General features: G+C 42.0%; 1 protein-coding gene, 1 long non-coding RNA gene and 1 gene segment (V, D, J or C); 1 reads left to right on the forward strand and 2 right to left on the reverse strand.

Annotated features, from left to right (window-relative positions):
- The window catches only part of LOC126929794 (uncharacterized), a 39,652-nt gene extending 23,968 nt beyond the window's left edge, over positions 1–15,684 (forward strand). Inside the window, exon 3 of the long non-coding RNA XR_007717270.1 lies at positions 15,540–15,684. This is a non-coding gene — a long non-coding RNA (uncharacterized LOC126929794). The remainder of the gene's footprint in view (positions 1–15,539) is intronic.
- The window catches only part of LOC126929708 (immunoglobulin lambda-1 light chain-like), a 340,164-nt gene that overhangs the window by 293,419 nt on the left and 27,919 nt on the right, over positions 1–18,826 (reverse strand).
- LOC126929707 (immunoglobulin lambda-1 light chain) overlaps positions 1–18,826 on the reverse strand; it is a 309,873-nt gene that overhangs the window by 274,371 nt on the left and 16,676 nt on the right. The window lies entirely within an intron of this gene.

Here is an 18,826-nt window from a genome sequence, read left to right on the forward strand (position 1 = left end):
ATTTTATCTCATACCTAGTTGAAAGTGAAAGGGCTATAAAGTGCTTAGGTTGAACACAAAGTCCTCTGCTATCAGTAACATCTTCAGGAGCCGTATTAGAGGAGGGATGGGTGGCAGTCGTGTAGTGGATGGCTCTTCGCTTATGTGTTAAACCAAATAGTATGGTATATATTTTATTAAGAAATCTGTTAAAATGAAGTAAAACTCAGGTACCTGTTCTTAAAGGGCACCCTATTTGCTGTGGCAGCAAGAACAAAAGGCTTAAGTACCAAAAATGTATGTTAACTACAAACATTTTCATATAAACAAAACAATGTGAGCATCTATATATGACAGTAACACCTACGCCCAAAATATTTTTAACTGAGATTGAAATCATTTTCTACATAACAAATGTTATCACTGTATTCTGAGATCATATATTATTTGTGTATAGACACTATAAATATTAACTTATTTAAGTTATTCATTATATCTTCAACAAATCTCTGAAATCTACAAAATGCTGGTTTCGGCACTGAACGTAGAATTGAGATAAAATATAATACTTTTTCTTAGTGGTTGATTAAAACTACAATATGGATATATTAGATAGAGTTTGTACTATCGAAAACAAGCAGAGACTGGCTTGCTAATAAAAATAATCAGGAAACCCGGTGTGATTATTTTCAATAATAATAAATATTTTAATACAAGACTCTTGATTTTTCTCATAAAATATATTACAATATGGAATTTCTGGTGTCTGGTATCTGAAAATTTAAGTACAATGGGAATGGTGAGTTTTCCAGAGACATTTTACCAGCTTCCTTGCTCATCGGTAACTCAATAAGATATTACGTGGAACCACATCCTCTCCAGCAACCTCTAGTGTCAGTCTTTGTAGAGTGTGTCCATTAAACGGGTGTGGGTTTTGCAGGTGATTATTCTGTTATTGAAAGATAACAGGATACCCAGCTTTAAAAAGCGAGGCATGCAGAGGCACAAGTTTAGAGTGTGTCCCAACCCCTGAATTAAAACTAATCCGATTTGTGCCTCCACTGTTCAATAAAAATTGTCCTTAAGAATCCAGAGACCAGGCATTCCTTTGAGAAACCACTCCGATATGGTTTCTCCCCTACTCACTCCAAGAAATTTGCTCTTATCAAAGCGCAAACGATATCTATATTGTGAAATGATGAATTGAAGCATAATTCCTCAGCCTTTGTCTTAATTTATGGATCAGTAGCATTGAACGCAGTTGATCTCTCCCTCCCTCCTTTTTTCAAAGCTTTCTTTGAGAGAATTCCAGAACACTTAACCTACTTTCCCCTGGACATTTTTGATAATTACCCCGAGTACTTTTTTGCTGGTTTCTTCTCATCTTTATCACTTTTTTTTTTTTTTTGAGACAAAGTTTTGCTCTTGTTTCCCAGGCTGGAGTGCAGTGGCACAATCTCAGCTCACTACAATCTCCATCTCCTGGGTTCAAGCGATTCTCCTGCCTCAGTCTCCTGAGTAGCTGGGATTACAGGCATGAGCCACCACACTTGGCTAATTTTGTATTTTTAGTAGAGATGGAGTTTCTCCATATTGGTCAGGCTGGTCTCGAACTCCCGACCTTAGGTGATCTGCCTGCCTCGGCCACCCAAAGTGCTAGGATTCCAGGCGTGAACCACTGTGCCCGGCCTACTACTTTTTGGGTGTTAGATAACCACTAGATTCAGGACTTCGACTTATGTTTCTTATCGTTGCTTTCTTACTAATTTTTGTGTTATTCATTTCCTGATATTCTCTTTGATGTGGTAACACTAGACTACGCACAACACTGTCTGACTTCTCCATTTGGATGTCAGTTAGGAATCTCAAAATTAATAAGTCCACATGGAGCCACTGACATTCCCCGAAACTGCTCTTCCCCATTCTGTTTAATGGCACCTCCCATTTAATAGTTTCTCAGCTCAATATTCTTGGTGTCCCCTTTTAATTCTCTCTGTCACTGCAGCTTTGTCACTGTCTCTCTGTACCTGTCTGGTTCTCATTCTCTCTCTCTTGCTCTTTCTATCTCTCTCTATCATACACACATGCACACACACACTTTTGGATCTAACATGTATGAAAATCCTGCCAGCTTTACCTTTAAGGTGAAGTCATTCCAGATGGTATCTGCAAATTCACCTTCCCACCCTCACCACTTGCTGACTATAGTACTTCCCTCACAAGACCAAAGCTCTACTGCAGAGATTTCTTGAGGAAATAATGAGAAATATTACACATTCTTTTTTCAGAGGCCCTCAAAATGCAGGACAGCCATGCTCTAAAAGAATTTAAGCTTCTATCATTGCCCTATGTTTCAATCCAGTCTCCACACAGCAAGCACAGTATGCAATTCGAGTTCCAAGTCATATCACAACACTCCTGTTTTAAAGTCCCTGATCAATTACTTCTTTTCTTCCTCATTAGAATTTAAATTTAACGAAGTTGGGCAACTTTGTATATTTTACCACTGACCTATCTTCAGAGCTGGAGGTCACTTGGTGCAAGATAAATGATCAGCAAATATTTTCAAACAGCAGAATCAGTTATAAACAGTTTTATTATTAGAGTACACATTGAGACTTCAAAATCAAGAAAATAGATTTGTCAAGAGAATTCTGTTTTGATTTTGTTATCCCTTGATTAGATTATCTGTCTTAGTATAAATTTCAGTGTGGGAAGCTGTAAGCATTTTCTAAATTTTAAAATAAAAGGCAAGGAATTTAAACATCTGCTCCTTTTACTTAAGGAATAAAAAAAATGTGTATCTTTTGAAATACACTTTATATATGTATACACAATCTAAATTTATTTTTCTGTCTTTTACCCTGAATACTTTGTAAAGGTATTCATGTCCTCATTTTTAAAAATCCACTTTGATAATCACATTTTAAAAGATATATGCATCTTCCTTAAGAATATCTTGGTGTTCCACTGAACAACTTGCCAAATAATACATTAGCGGCACAACTGCCTCATAATTCTTTAATTTGTTTGATTAAATTTATAAATTTCCTACTCTCAACTCATAATTTCGTTCACACGTAATACATCCTACTTGACCTCTATGGGGTGTTCATACCATATATTTACTGTTGAAAATGGTTTTGATATCTGAACAATTTATAATTGTATTGCTGGTTAGACTGTTCTGTAGAATCCCTTTTCATTTTGGTTTTGTTGCTTATTGATTACAGAGTGGCTCTGCTACTGTAAAGCTTGAAATGTTTTCTTTCTTTTTTTCTTTCCCCTTCCTTCCTTCCTTCCTTCCTTCCTTCCTTCCTTCCTTCCTTCCTTCCTTCCTTCCTTCCTTCCTTCCTTCCTTCCTTCCCTCCCTCCCTCCCTCCCTCCCTCCCTCCCTCCTTCCTTCCTTCCTTCCGTTTCTTTCTTTCTTTCTACAGGTTTTGCTCTGTCGCCCAGGCTGGAATGCAGTGGTGCTACCAGAACTTACTTCAATTATTTTTTAAACAGAAATGTATCTAACTTAGATGAATCAAATTTCTTTTCAATGTAACCAACATTTCTTTCAAGTGGCAAATTAAATATTTACCATGTTTTAGCCTCGATAGTTTACCTTCTGCAGCCTCAACTTCTCTGGCTCCAGCAATCCTCCCATCTCAGTCTCTCAAGCAGATGGGACTACAGGCGGTGCTACCATGCCTGGCCAATTTTGGTAACTGTAGAGATGGGGTTTCATCATGTTGCCCAGGCTGGTCTTGAGCTCCTGGGATCAGGCAAAACTCCCAGCTTGTCCTCCCAAAGTGCTGGGGTTATAGACGTGAGCCACTATGCCCAGCCAAGAGGTTGAAACATTTTCTAAATTTGAAAACAAAGTGCCTGTCATTTAAATACCTATTCCTTAAAATTTGGAAGACATGTTAATACCATATAAACCTAGAGCCTGCATTTTTAGATTAGTAACCTGTAGATGTTTTTCATTCCTTCTATAGTTAAAACGATAAATATTTTGTATTCAGATAATTCTTGATAACAGATGGTGAATATTTAATTTTTCACTTAAAAGAAATGTGGTTACTTTGAAAAGACATTTGGTTAAGGTAAGTCAGATAAATTTCTGTTTAAAAAATAATCTAAGAAAAATAATGCTCAAAGAGCAGCGGTCACGGCATTTATCCCAGAGAGAGGAACTTGATCTTGTTCTGCCTGTGATAACAAAAGTGTATGGATCAAGATTATTCTATAGGATCATAGATTACAAGATAGCATAAAATTTTTGTTTTCAGAATGAATGATATGATTATTATTCCTCAATAATTACCAAATACCAAATAATGCTTACTTTGTACCAGACACCATCCAAAGCAGTTTACATACATTATGACATTCCATTCTCAAAATAGTTACGAGGGAACGGTACTATTACATCTCTATTTTCGTAAATGAGACACACCACTCATACATGTTGAAGTCTGAAGTTGAACCCGACAAAGGGTGTGTGCGCCAGCACGGAGCCAGAAGTGGAGGCTCATGTCACAGACCGTGGAGCCCTCTTCCCCGCTAGGGCTGTCTCTCATGCAGACTGCAGTCTTGACTCTGTCTTCATTCAGCAGCAGCGGCTACAGAAGGGTCTGGGGTGGGAGCACTGGACATTCCATGAAGGAGCTGGATTAAAAGAACCAGTCAGCCCCACCAATCTGGTAACTGTTTGGTCTTCCTAGGATCTTCCTGAAGGCTGTAGAACTTTGGTGGCCCATATGGTAGCCACTAGCCACATGTGATTGTTAAGCAATTGCAATGTGACTAGTCCAAATGGAGATGTGCTGGAACCAGAAATTACACATTGGGTTATGAAAAAAATGTAAAATGTATCACTTGTAGTTTTTATATTAAGGATATGCTAAAATAGTAATATTCTAGGTATATTGGGTTGAATAAAATATATTATTTAAATAGTTTTATTGAGATATAATGCACCATTTAAGATGTATACTCCCTTATACTTTTAGCCTATTTACAGAGTTATGCATCCATCACCACAATCAAGTTTAGAACATCTTCATTATAAGAAGAAACCCCGCACCCTTAGCTACCACTTCCCAATCCTCTCATCTCCCTGACCCCTTCTGCTAGGCAACCACTAATCTGCTTTCTGACTCCACAGATTCGTTTACTCTGGAGATTTCATGTGAATGGAATCACAAAATATGTGATACGTTGTGCCTGGTTCCTTTCACTTAGCATAATGTTTTCAAGGTTCATCCATGTTGTAGCATGTATCAGTACTTCATTCCTTTTTATTGTGTATAATATTCTCTTGTGTGGATATATTCCACGTTTTATTTATTCATTCATTATCATTGTTGATGGGTATTTTTTTTCCACCCTTTAACTTTTATGAATAATGTTGCTATAAACATTACTGTATAGGTTTTTGCGTGGACACATGTATTCACTTCTTTTGGGTATAGCCTCAGGAGTGGAATTGCTGGGTCACAGGGTCACTGTGATTAACCATTTGAGGAACTGCCAGACTCTTTATTTTAAAAATGAAGACAATTTTTGGTACATGTATTAAATGTAAGAGAATGAACAAGCTTAAAAAATGAACTTTTCATGCTCACTTTTGGGGGATATTATGGGATTCAAATGAGTGCAGAGAGCAGTGTGAGGAATACAATTCTCATCCTGGCTTAGTGTTGGCAGAACCTCACAGTCTCTGACCAATCCCTGTAAGTGGTATGGTTAGGGCAATATATAATATAAAATGTGTTCTCATTTAGTGAAAATTGAAAAACAAAACAAAACAAAAACTACTAACCTCAACACTGAATGACTGGTTCATCATTTGATAGACCCTGTGACTATAACATATACAATTGTGTTATCATTCTATAAGGTTTATCATTTGTGACATTTAAAACCAGAATAATTACAAATTTGAAGTGAAATAAGTCCTTTAGAGAAATACATTTCAAGATACAACCCCCTATCTATCTATATCTGTATCATCTATGATATAGGCCATCTTTGTGTTGCAAAAAGCAAGAACATTCTTCTAGGTCTTCTAAATTTTGTAGGATCACACAGACTTTGACACAATGGTGATAGATACAGATAGATGTTAATATTATTTGGAAAACAGTTTCTTTTCTAGTATGATGAACAAATGACTAAGGTGTTGGTGGTCTTAGGCATTATTTCCCACTAGGGTCCATATTTTTGCATGTGAAAAATAATTACTAGAGGGAGAGCAAAGATAGAGCGCTCTCATTGTTCCCAGAGAATCGGACTAGAGAAATATGAAGTCACTTACCTTCACTACCATTTGTGTTTTTTGTCTTTTTGCTCATAGCCATTCCAGCTAGGGTGAGATTGTGTCTCATTGGGGTTTTGATTTTCATTCCCTCGCTGATTAGTGATGTTGAACATTTTTCTTGTATGAAGGTTGCCCATTTGTATGTCTTCTATTGAGAAAAGTCTCTTCAAATTCTTGGCCCACTTTTTAATCATATTATTATTATTTTTATGCTAATGAGTTATTTCAGTTTTTTTTTTTTCTTATATAGAATGTTAGGTCCTTGCCAGGTAAACAGTTTGCAAATATTTTCTCTCATTCTACATATTGTCTTTACTTTGTTGATTGTTTCGTTTGCTTTTCAGGAGCCTTTTAGTTTAATGAAGTCTCATATCTCTATTATTTGTTGTTGCCTGTGCTTTTGAAGTCTTGGCCATACAATTTTTATCTAGACCAAAGTCCTAAAGAATTTATTTTCCATGTTAAGTTCCCTTCTAGTAGTTTTATAGTTTGGGGTGTTATATTTGGGTATTTAATCCATTTTTAGTTGATGTTTTTGTGGAGGGGATAAGTGTCTAGTTTCATTGTTCTGTACACAGGTATCCAGTTTTCTCACATCATTTATTGAAAATTGTGCCATTTTCTCAGTGTATGTTCTTGGCATCTTTGTTGAAAATCAGTCAGCCATATATAGATATATGGATGTATTTCTGGGTTTTCTACTTTGTTATATTGGTCTCAGTGTCTGACTGCATGCCAATACCTTCCCGCTTTGGTTACTATAGTTTGTAGTATATTTTAATTCTAGTAGTGTGATATCTTCAGCTGTGTTCTGTTTGCCCAGTATTGCTTTGGTTATTCAGGGTCTTTTCTGGTTTTATACCAGTTTCAGAGGAGTTTTTTTATTTCTGTGAATAATGTCATTGGTATTTTGATAGGAATTGCATTGAGTTTGTAGATTGCTTTGGGTAGTAAGTTTTTTCATTTAATATTTTCTAAATATAACTCCACTGACTCTGGCTTGCATTACTTCTAGTAAGAAATCAGCTATTATCTGGGGATGGTTACTGGGTAAGAAAAAACTAGTTAGAAATAATGAATAAGGCCTACTATTTGACAGCACAGCAGGATGACTATAGTCAATAACAACGTAATTGTACATTTTATAAAGCTAAAAGAGTGTAATTGAATTGTTTATAACACAAAGGATAAATGCTTGAGTGAATGAATACCGAATTTTCCATAATGTGGCTATTTCACATTGCATGCCTGTTTTGAAACATCTCATGTACCCAATAAAAAATATGCCTACTATGCAACCACTAAAATTTAAAAAAATTTTAAAACCAAATTTGTTCTTGTCATTATGTTGTTCCTCTCTCTCTCTCTCACTCTCTCTCTCTACCCCCCCACCCCGCCATGTGTGTTGTGTGTCTTTGGGACATGTTAAGCTTTTTGGAATAGTAAGTTTCTAGCTGTCACAAAATTTGGGAAATTTTGGTCATTGTTCCTTTAAATTGTTTTTCTACCTTTTCTCTTCCTTGTCCAATCTTATCTCCTTTAATGACTTTCATTATACCAATTTAGGCAGTTGAAGATGTCTTAAAGCTCACTGACACTCTGTTTATGCTTTTGTGCTTCATCTTGAATAGCTGCCATTGCCATATCTTCAATCTCACTCATCTATTCTTTCATAGAATGCAATCTGCGATCAGTCTTATTCAGTGTATTTTTTACTGCAGCCATATTATGGATCATTTATAAGAGTATAACTTGGGTCTCTCTTTATATGTTTTATGTCTCCACTTAACATGTTTTTTCAATCCTGTATCCTTATGAACAAGTACAACAGAATAGAGTTATAAGAATTTATTTCATGTCCTTCCTACAAGGTCTATCACCTGTGCAATTTTACTGCCATTTGGGATTGATTCACTTCTGTGTGTGATATAGCATATATTTTCTCGGTACCTTGCAGGAAATATTGACAGAATGAAGGCATTGCACATTTTTCCTGCTGGGTTGAGAGTTCTTTTGCAGTTCATTCTCTATTTCTGTCTTTTATTGTTGAATTCAGTACAGTTACTTGAAAACTGCTTGAATTTCCTGTTTGCTTTTACACTTTCATAGTTGAGACCTGAGCAGTCGTTTGTCTAGGGTCACATTTCCCCAGTACTGAGGCAAAGCTCTTCTGATGAGTCAACCTCGTGCCCTGTAACTCAGGCCTTTCCTCTGACTGCAGTGTGTGAGTGTCTGTAAGTGTGTGTGGGAGTGAGTGTGTGTGGGTGTGAGCTCTGTGGGGTGTTCCCTCAAGTGTCTTTGGGTGGTTCTTTTCTCTTTCAGAGGGAGTTTGTTTGCACACAAATGCTCATCAGTGCATGAATATTTGCAGACTTCAGAGTTCTCTCCATGTGCAACTGCCTCCTCTTTGAGACTCTTCCAACTAGACTCTTTTTGTTCGTATTTAAAAAATTTTTGAGATCCCTGGAATCCTACTCTGGGAGGCAGGATTCCATGCAGCAGGGTTTCAGGATATACTCTCAGGAAAGAAGTGTGGGAGGCATGAGTAGGAATGTGTTACAGTTGACTGCTCAGCTAGAAGGCATTTCGATGTCATTCTAAATTAAAGCATGGTATTGGGATTAAGGCATCAGGTAGTCACTGCTCCTGAACTACATTCTGAAGGAGGCACATCTTTGCATGAAGCCATTCTTTGCACTCCATGGCATCTTTTCAGTGGGGAATTGCTGTATGAAGCCGGGGGTGCCAAGGGATGCCACAGCACTCACTAGGAAAGACTTTCCTGTTCAGAACATCAGGATCCATGGGGTTGGGGCTTGAGGGTCTCAGTTAAACATGGGGAGTTCAGACCAATAATCCAGGGTATTTGGGCCACAGAGTGCAGGCGTTGTGTTAGATCCAGTCACCACACAAGAGGAACTCCAGGGACCATGACCACTCCACAGCTCTCTGTCTCCCTTTTATTCTCCTTCCACTCAGGTCATCTTGAGGCAAGATACAGTCCAAACAACAGCAAAACAGCCTGGTCCTTCCAGACTCACATCCTATCCTGACACACCTTCTGCAGAGCCTACCTGGAGGGATGGAGGGAAGGGCAGCCTGGAGGTCTCAGATCCAGGTGAACTGGGCCAGCCGTGCTTATGGCTTTGCTCACAGTCCTGCTGGGACTGGAGAGAGAGGGTAACACAGATAGTGAAGGGTTTCTGTCTCACTTCCCCATCTGTCTGTGTCACTGTGGGATGGGTACCGCTGCTGTCCCAGGAGTCACAGTAATAGTCAGCCTCATCTTCCACCTGAGCCCCAGTGATGGTCAAGGAAGCTGTGTTTCCTGAGCTGGAGCCAGAGAATCGCTCTGGGATCCCTGAGGGCCGGTTGTTGTTACCATAGACGACCAGCACAGGGGCCTGGCCTGGCTTCTGCTGGTACCAGCTTGCATAATAGCTTCTGAGGCTGTCTCCTTGGCAGGTGATCCTGTCTGTCCCAAGGCCACAGACACTGCAGGGTCCTGAGTCAGCTCAGAAGAAACCACAGAACTTGCAAAAGAGGACAGGAGAGGTGAGGATAAGGGTTTCATGCCTAGAGTCCCACACCCTACACCACTCCCTGTGTTGAGCTGAAGCTCAGGGCCAGGCTGACACAGTTAGCATAATAATACGGGATTGAACCCTGGGAGGCAGCACCTGTGCAAAGACTGAGGAGGGTAAGCCAGAGAGGAGTCCAGGCCATGGTGGAGACACCCCAGAGCTCTGCTTCTGAGCCCACAGCTAAGGGGAACCTCCAGTCCTCTCTTATCATAGGAAGGGAAGTCTCTTCATGCAAATCTACTGCCTTTATTCTTGTGTCATTGTTAAGTGGCTCTGGTTAGCAGAGGATGCAAATTTGTTCTCCATTCCCTAAAACATTTGTCCTAGTTCTGTCTGGGCCCTGAGCCTGATGGCCTTCTCTGAGTAATTTCTCAGGCTCAGAAGAAGGGTCAAGTGTGTTTTAAGATTCACACAATACAAGCGGCCTCAAAAAAAGCAACAGTCATGCCCTTTGCACTTGAGCATTCCCAGGGGCTTGGACTCATTAGGGGCCTCAGACTAAACCTCACAGTGTCCCCTGGTGCCCACAGCATGAATGCCATTTTCTGTATGTCACTAGATCACTCAGAAGGGCTACTTAATGAGCCCATAATTCATGCCAGATACATTGGTGACAGTTTTACAAGTATTACTTCAAGAAGACTTTTATAATATGGAATAGGATGATGGGGAGCCTTATGCTCCAAACCTATCTTTATTAGTGAGTCAATATTAGGAAGTTCAATGTTTTTCCCAAGTCCTCCAGACAGCAGTGAGTGGAGTCAAGATTCCACCCAGGAGATGCACCTCAGAGCCCAACCTTCCAGCCCCTCCCTGCTCTGCCTTCTGCACCCTGCTCCATCTCCTCCTTCTCCAGCCTCCAAGGCCTTTGAAGTCCCTCTTGTTTTTATTTACTAGAGCTCCCACAAACAGATATAAAATAGCTGGTGACCTAAATGGCAGAAACCTACATTTTTGCACATTTCTGAAGCTGAAAAATTCACGATAAACATTTTCGTAGGTTTGGCTTCCCCTGAGGCCTCTCTCCTTGGCTTGCAGGTCGCTGTCTTCTTGTTAGGTCCTCACGTGGTCTTTCCTCTGCACTCTCATCTCTGGTATCTCATTTTGGTAGGTGCAAACTTTTTCTTCCTAGGATGACACCAGTCAGATTGCATAAGAATCTCCCCTAATTTCTTCATTTTCACTTAATTACCTCTTTAAAGACCCTGTGTGCAATTTCAGTCACACACTGTGCATTACAGCTTCATTGTAAGAGTTTTGGGGGACATAATTCAGCCAATACCCATGCACCTTATGGACTCCAAAAAACTCACGTCTTTCTCCCTTGTAAAAACATTCACCTCATCCCAACAGCCCAAATCCTAAACTAACTCAGCACCAACTCTAAAACCCAACCCTCATTCACATATCATCCAAGTCAAATGTGGGTGATTCTATGGGTGTTTTATCCTGAGAGTTTAAAGGAAAACAGCTTTGGAGGGTTTCATGTCCACTCTCCTGTTATTATCCCAGTGTCCAGAAAAGTAAACACCCACTTGATTAAGATTGACACAAAAAAGTGAATCAATATCAGCAACATTTTGAGTTAGCTGTGAAAACTTCACATCTGTTCATTCGTAAAATAATTTAGAGTAAAAATTTAAATGCCCATAAAATTGAATTTTATAATCAGTAGCCAAGGGTTATTTCTGACAGCATTTGGAAAACAGCCATAATTAATAGAGAAAATAAAACAAAAAAGCCCAAAGTTGAATTGTCTTTAGAGCAGAATATATCTGAGTTAACTAAGGTAAATCATAGAAATAATACAGTCCAAAGATAATTAATTTCTCATAATTCTATTAAATTACTAAATCCAATTTTAGCATTGAGCATCAACATTTTGGTGTGCAAATAAAGCGACCTCTCAATGGTTATATAAAAGGGCAATTGTTTCCTACTTCATGTTACAGTTTATTTGTGGCTTAATGGTGCTCTTGACAGTGGGAGAGAAGATGCTCCATACATGTTTCTTTTATCTGAGAAAGGGAAAATATTATTTTACATAAAATGATAATTTGCAGGATAACATATTTCCACTCTCACCATGCTGTTCTTTTCATGGCAACTTAGGTGGAGGACTTACAATTTAAAATCTCAAACTCCCTTCTTTATCCCATTGCTACCTTTTAAGTTTTACAATCTACATGCTTTATAAAAATTCACAATACCTTTAAAACCTGAAGTTCATTTATTTGTTTATTTATAATGCCCAGAATATCAATGATCTTGTGTGTTTTGGTTTTAGCTACAAGGCTGATTTTAAGACCTTTATTCTCTCAGCCTACACTGGATCACTCTCAATGTGGTGCAAACTTCCTAGCACATTTGACCCTCCCTCTCCCTTGAATTTTCCACTTAGGAGGGGTCTCTATTCCTCATGTACTAAAGTTCTCACAAAACTCAGAGCAAATGGATGAAGATGAAAGTCATGAGCTTGTGACACAGGGCTGTCTTGAGTAGACACAAGATCCAATCAAATAGATGATACAAGTATGTTCTTATCCAAAGAAAGACCTCAGACCAGTAGAGGAGGTGGAATACAGTTTCCCTCACAAAGAAGACTCTACCTAGAACATATGCTGGTACAATGTTCAAATTTCAAATGGCCCTAAAAATGAGGAAGCATTAAACCACATCCTGTGGGACATCCTGGCTTGCCACCTTTTTTTTAAAAATGACCCTGGAACTGATAGTGGTTTTTATATTTTTAAATGGTTGCGGATGGCGCTATCAGTACATACATGTTATTCTCAAAGTTGACTCATGTGTGGAAAAGACTAAAATACTTCTTATCTAGACATTTAAGAAAAAGTTGACCAAATCCTAAAAAATTATGAGCACTGAAATATTTGAGTAAATGCTCAACCTCAAGCAAAATAGGAGAAATCAAAACTAAAAGTGTAACAAGATAACATTTTATATCTCACAGGTTGGCAAAATTTGCACTTTCACCAATGCATTCTGATCAATATTTAGGGCTGGCATTGTAAACTGGTAGAACTCCTCTGGAGGGGAATGTGAAAACGATGGGTAAAGATTACAAATGCACGTACTTTGTCCCAGAAATCCACTTCTGGAAATTTATTCTACGGTCATACGCACACATGAACTCAAAGGAGTCTGCACAGGGATGCTCGCTGCAGTGTGATTTGTAGGATCAAAATCATGGTAATAAGCATTAGAGGCTGCATGGCTAAAATCCTGCTGTGGAATACTCTACAGCCTTAGAATGAATGGGCAGTGCTCTATGCCTAGGATGTCACAGGAAAGAATAAGAAATGGTGCATGTACGGGATGGTCTTTGACAAGGGGGACCAAGACAGGCCCCTTACACTTCACTCTCTCCTTTTCCTCTGAGCTCTTTCACATCAGCCAAATAGATTACGGACAGTAGAAGCCACCTCAGGCTGGGCCTAGCCACCTGCTCTGGCCTCTGAATGCAGCCTGGCCTGACAGCTTGGCTGCAACTTCATGACCAACCCAGAACCAGAACCACAAAACTAAGCTGCTCTCAGTTCCAGATGCACTGAAATGACAAGATCACAAACACGTGTTCTCTTAATATGCTAACAATTAGGGAGCAATTTTTATGCAAAAATAGACAATAAATACAGTTTAGGTTTTTGAAATACATTTTCTTGTGGATATTTCAGGTACACAACATGTTGATATAGTATACACATATACTAAAATGGTTACTTTGTTTTTCGTAAAATCCATTTAATCAAAGTTTATGAAGCCTAAACTATATATATTCATGGCTATGTTTACCAGTTGACTCATAAAATTTAAATATTGGATGCAGGTAAAGTCTCAATATTTATTAAATAAATTCTCACCTTTAGTAGATTAATAAAGATTTCAGCTACAGAAGTATTGATGCCCACAGAAATTACAAATTCTGGATGTCAGTGAGGAAGAAGGAATGGACTCAGGTTAACTCTTCCCTGTGGAGCCATTTTGGAAGCTCCCGTCCTATAGGGAGACCATCCACTTTTGGGGAGTTTCCAGGACAGGGTCTCAGCGATGTGAGGCAGGGATTTTGAGAGAACACTGAGTCTGTCACTCAAAATCTCTTTAGCTCAGCAACCTGGGGTATTGAGGCAAAAAGGAGGAGCAAAAAAAAAAAAAAAAAAAAAAAAAAGGTCAGGTGCAGTGGTTCACGCCTGTAATCCCACCCTTTTGGGAGGCTGAGTCAGGTGGATCACCTGAGGTCAGGAGTTCAAGCCCAGCCTGGCCAACATAATGAAATCTTTATTAAATATACAAAAATTAGCTAGGCTTGGTGGTGCAGGCCTGTAATCCAAGCTACTCAGGAGGCTGAGACAGGGAGAATTGCTTGAACCTGAGAGGCTGAGGTTGCAGTGAGCCAAGATCGCGCCATTACACTCCAGCCTGAGTGACAGAGTGAGACACTGTCTTAAAAAAAAAAAGAAAAAAGAAAAACGACAGCTTCCTTTTGTTCTTAATCCCTCAAAAACATTTTCAGATCTTCTCACAGTGATTGTCACTGCTTCAGAACAGAGATTCAGAGGAATAGCCCCGCCAGGAGAGTCATCTTCATCTTCACCAGAGCATGGTGGACAGAGTTGAGTGAGATACAATTTCAGGAAACTCCCTGTAATGACTTCTGTCCAGGTTGGTGCACAGTGTTGGATATGGGGATGCATTCAGGGCAAGGATACCCCTAAAAACAGCAGTGAATGCCCCTGCTCCTTTGCGTTATGTGCCTACATTTGAAGAGCTGGTAATAATTGCGCATTCAGGGACCACAGCACACAAGCAACAGGAAGCTGTCCTTGTCCTGGATGAGAAACCACAGAGCAGGTTTCCTTTTGGACTTCGTGGTGAGAAAGGAGAGGAGCTGAGAGAGGGGAATTCTCAAGGCAGTGCTGCAAGAACCCCCTTGCACAGGGTGAGGAAACATCTTCAGAACAAGGGAGAGCCTGAGAGCCCAGGGCAAGTTTGGGTCTCAATTCCCCATGAATTTGGGCCACTGTGGAAAGTGCCACCTCTCCTATGTGAGCTGCAGTAATAATCAGCCTCATCCTTAACCTAGAATCCAGAGATGGTCATGGAGGCTGTGTTGCTAGACTTGGAGCCAGAGAAGCCATCAGGGACCCTCGAGGCCTGAATACTGACACCATAATCATGGGTCTGAGAACTGTGTCACCCAGTGTTTTGGGGCCAAGAGCAGAAAAGCTTTGCAGCAGGTGCAGGCAGGGGTGTGAGTGTCCTGCTTTTGTGCCAGAGAAACTACCAGACTCTACCATAATAGAGGAACTGGACATCAAAACTGAAACTTTGTGATTAAGGCAAGGCTTCAGAGGAGAATCCTACTGTAGACCCATGGGATTTAGCAACAAGTCTATGTCAGGTGCAGTAGAGAATTATTTCCTATTGAAAACAACCTCTTCTATGTTCAGGGGCTTTGTTACATACAGAACCACGTGAGATAGCAGTGACCACACAGCCAGACCTGTCAGATCCCCTCAATCATGAGCTCAGGCAGGGCAGGAAATGATCCATAGTGAGATGGATGGGGCACAGGTAGGATGGAGCAGGAGCAGAGCCCAAGGGCACTGTATTCCTCACAAGCAGATTCTTCTCTGTTATTCCAGTGCCTCTTCCTGGGTTCACACTTCCATCGTCTGGTGGAGATGGGGCTTCCTGCACCAGGTTACTCGACAGCACCTGTCACCTGAAAGAGTCCTGACCAGCTCTGTCCCATAATGGTATGACACGATCCTCCTGTGACCCCTAGTGTCTAGTCACTACATTAAATATAAAAAGATATGAAAAACAATATAAAAATAAATATGGCTAAATAGTATACTTTATTCTTGTGAATAAAGAAAAATACCATCATTTCCACATGTTATCAACATGAAATTATTTATGAGATGAATTACATAAGTTTTCATGGCTTTTGTTACTGTTATTTTTCTGGAGATCAATGATTTGGGGACTGTGTAGTTGATGGGGATGTGAATGGGTTTTCTGTTGACCAGGGTGGCCTGCAGTGGCTTTTGATGTGACAAGTGACCTGTTTTTTACCTAGCTCATCACATCTACGTATCTGGTTGGGATTGTAGAAAGGAGCAACATTTGGAGAAGATGTGGAGGGCAGAGGTGGGCAGTGTCCATCCTGCAGCGCACCCTGTGGGTGCATCTGTGGTCCCTGCATGGGATGAGGCTGCTCCTGCCCCGGGTTTCCCTGCAGGGAGATCTGATTCCAACTCTCCCTCAACCCAGAGCACCTGAGTTGAGGCTCCCTTTTCATTCCATAAAATTTCAAGGAACAATCACATTGGGCATTTGAACATTCACTCTGAAAATTTAGAACAGAAGCCAGAGTGTTCAGTGTATAGTGGCCTCCTCAGGTCCCTGATGGCCCATGTAGAGGCATTTGGCCATCTTAGATGGGGTTCACTGGAAGCCGACTCTGAGATGGAGATTTCCATGCACAGAAGATTTAGAAGGGAGTGAGGGAGGCAGCACTGGGCAGAAGGAGACCCTGACTCATGACGGGGTTGCCTCTGAGGCCTCAGGCATCCACACGGGAAGCTCTGGAGCTGGGAGGCCCTTCATTCAGTGGCATCTCAAATTGAGGCAGGGACTTGAGACCTTGGTTGATGAAACCAAACCCCTCTGAGAAGGGACATAGACTTGAGGCAGCTTTCTGCAAGCAACAGCACTTCCCAGTGAGGGCACAGCTCTGAGCTGCTGGGCTTCTCAGCAGTGCCAGGTGGGTCACATGGAAGAGGAGATCTGGGCAGACTTCACAGTGTCCCCTCCTCTGGTTTGCTCTGTTGGGAATCACAGGCTGCCACACAGCCCGGGGGCCAGGACCTCAGCAGAGCTGGGCAACAGTTCTGGGGCCTGATCCAGACAGCTGGTTTAAGGACGGGCCCAGTCCCCACCATATGACCATGCAGGGGCAGGATGTGGACAGAGGTTGCCTCGGTCTGCCTTTCTACCCAGGCCCTCATTCTCAACTTACACAACAGCTCCAGTCACCAGATCATTCTGGTCCTTCCAGGCCATGTCTCTGCCTGATGTGTGCTCTGTAGAGACTCCTGGAGGGGGCTGGAGGGAAGGGCAACCTGAAAGGCTCAGATCCAGGTGAACTGGGCCAGATTCACTCATGGCTTTATCCACAGGCCTCCCAGGGCTGGAGCAAGAGGGTGGCAGACGCTGGGAGGGTGTTTTGGTCTCACTTCCCCATCTGCCTGTGTCACTGTGGGATGATCACTACTACTGTCCCACACCTGACAGTAATAGTCAGCCTCATCCCCGGCCTCGACCCCGCTGATGGTCAGGGTGGCGGTGTTCCCTGAGTTGGAGCCAGAGAATCGCTCAGGGATCCCTGAGGGCCGGTCGCTATCATAATAGATGACCAGCACGGGGGCCTGCGCTGGCTTCTGCTGGTACCAGTGCACATTTTTACTTCCAATGTTGTCTCCCCCACAGGTGATCCTGGCCGTCTGTCCTGGGGACACAGACACTGAGCGTGGCTGAGTCACATCATAGGAGGCCGCAGAGCCTGCAAAGGAAAAGAAAGAAAAAAAGTAGAGGTTAACTTGCAGGTGAAAGACCCTTTTTGTGAAATCCCTGCCCTGCTGTTCGGACAAGCTCCGGAGGGTCTGTGAACCCTCAGCGTATCCCCCGCGATCAGCCCCAGTGCCAGTGGCCCATGGACTTTCCTGTTGTGTGGAGCCTTTGAACTGAAAACCCACTACTCTCTCCTGGCAGGTGCAGCCCTCATGCCCTCACGAGTCTTTGAGCAGAGTGTGGGGGGATTTTAGCCCCACCAGCGTCTGACCCTACAGCAGGGTCATGACCATCCTGCCCACCACAGGCAGGGCCCTCCTGAGCTAAGAGTCAAGGCCACACTGCACCCAGATCCCTGGGGCTGGGCAGGTTCGTGAGACCCTGGGGGCAGCACCTGTGCAGTAAGCGAGGAGGCCGAGGAGGAGAAGGGTCCAGGCCATGGCTGAGGCACTGCCAAGGCTGCTTCCTGAGGCCCAGGCTGGGCAGGTTCCTCCCAGGCCTCTCTTATCTTCTTACTGGAGAGAGCGGCCTGTGATGCAAATCAGCAGAGTTAGGGGCTGCTGGAGAGGAGATCTGTGGTTTCCTGAGAAGGGCTCAGCCCCAAAGGAAACAGAAGGAGGAGGGATGGCCCCTGCTTACCCAGCCCCTCAGCCCATGCGATTTTCCTTCACCCGCTGGTCCCATGGTCCGGGCTCACATCTTTACCTAGGTTGTGCCCAGCCTTGCTCTTTGGCTGGGTTGGTCATGGGAAAGCTCACAGGTGACTTTCTCTATTTTCCAGGGGATATAAAGTCCTTTCTATGGGATAGAGTTTGGCTGTGGTTCAAGAGGTTGCCAGAGTCACAGTGGTGACAGGGGAATTATCTGGGGTCCACAGTCCCCTCATCCATTCCATCCTTGCTCAGGAGGGAGGTGATTCGCTTTTTTCTGCTTCTCTAATAGTGTCCTGATTATAAATATTTTATGTCAGACATGAGACGTACAGTATAGGCGAAATCCATTTTGAAGTCACATTCCAGAGCCCAATGCCGGGACCCTCTTCATTCTCACTCATGTCCAAGACACATCCAGAGCCCAATGCAGGGACACTTTTCATCTCCGTCAGGGGACAGCACAAGCCTTGGACAGGTGCAGGCCCCACTCCAGGACACAGCTCTTCTGTCCTGGAGGAGAATGCAATCCCTGGTTGCCAAGGGCACACAGAATTTTGGAAGATCCATGGGATGCAGTAAGTTTCTGCCTCAGCTGTGAGTTCTGTGCCAGGTCATATGTGCTGTGCCTCAGTATCCCCAGGGTGCTGTCAGGACCAGGGACAGATCAGGAGGTGAAGGAAATTTTTGCTTCATGAGAGAAT

Source organism: Macaca thibetana, chromosome 10 (assembly GCF_024542745.1).
Source record: "Macaca thibetana thibetana isolate TM-01 chromosome 10, ASM2454274v1, whole genome shotgun sequence".
Lineage (NCBI taxonomy): Eukaryota > Metazoa > Chordata > Mammalia > Primates > Cercopithecidae > Macaca > Macaca thibetana.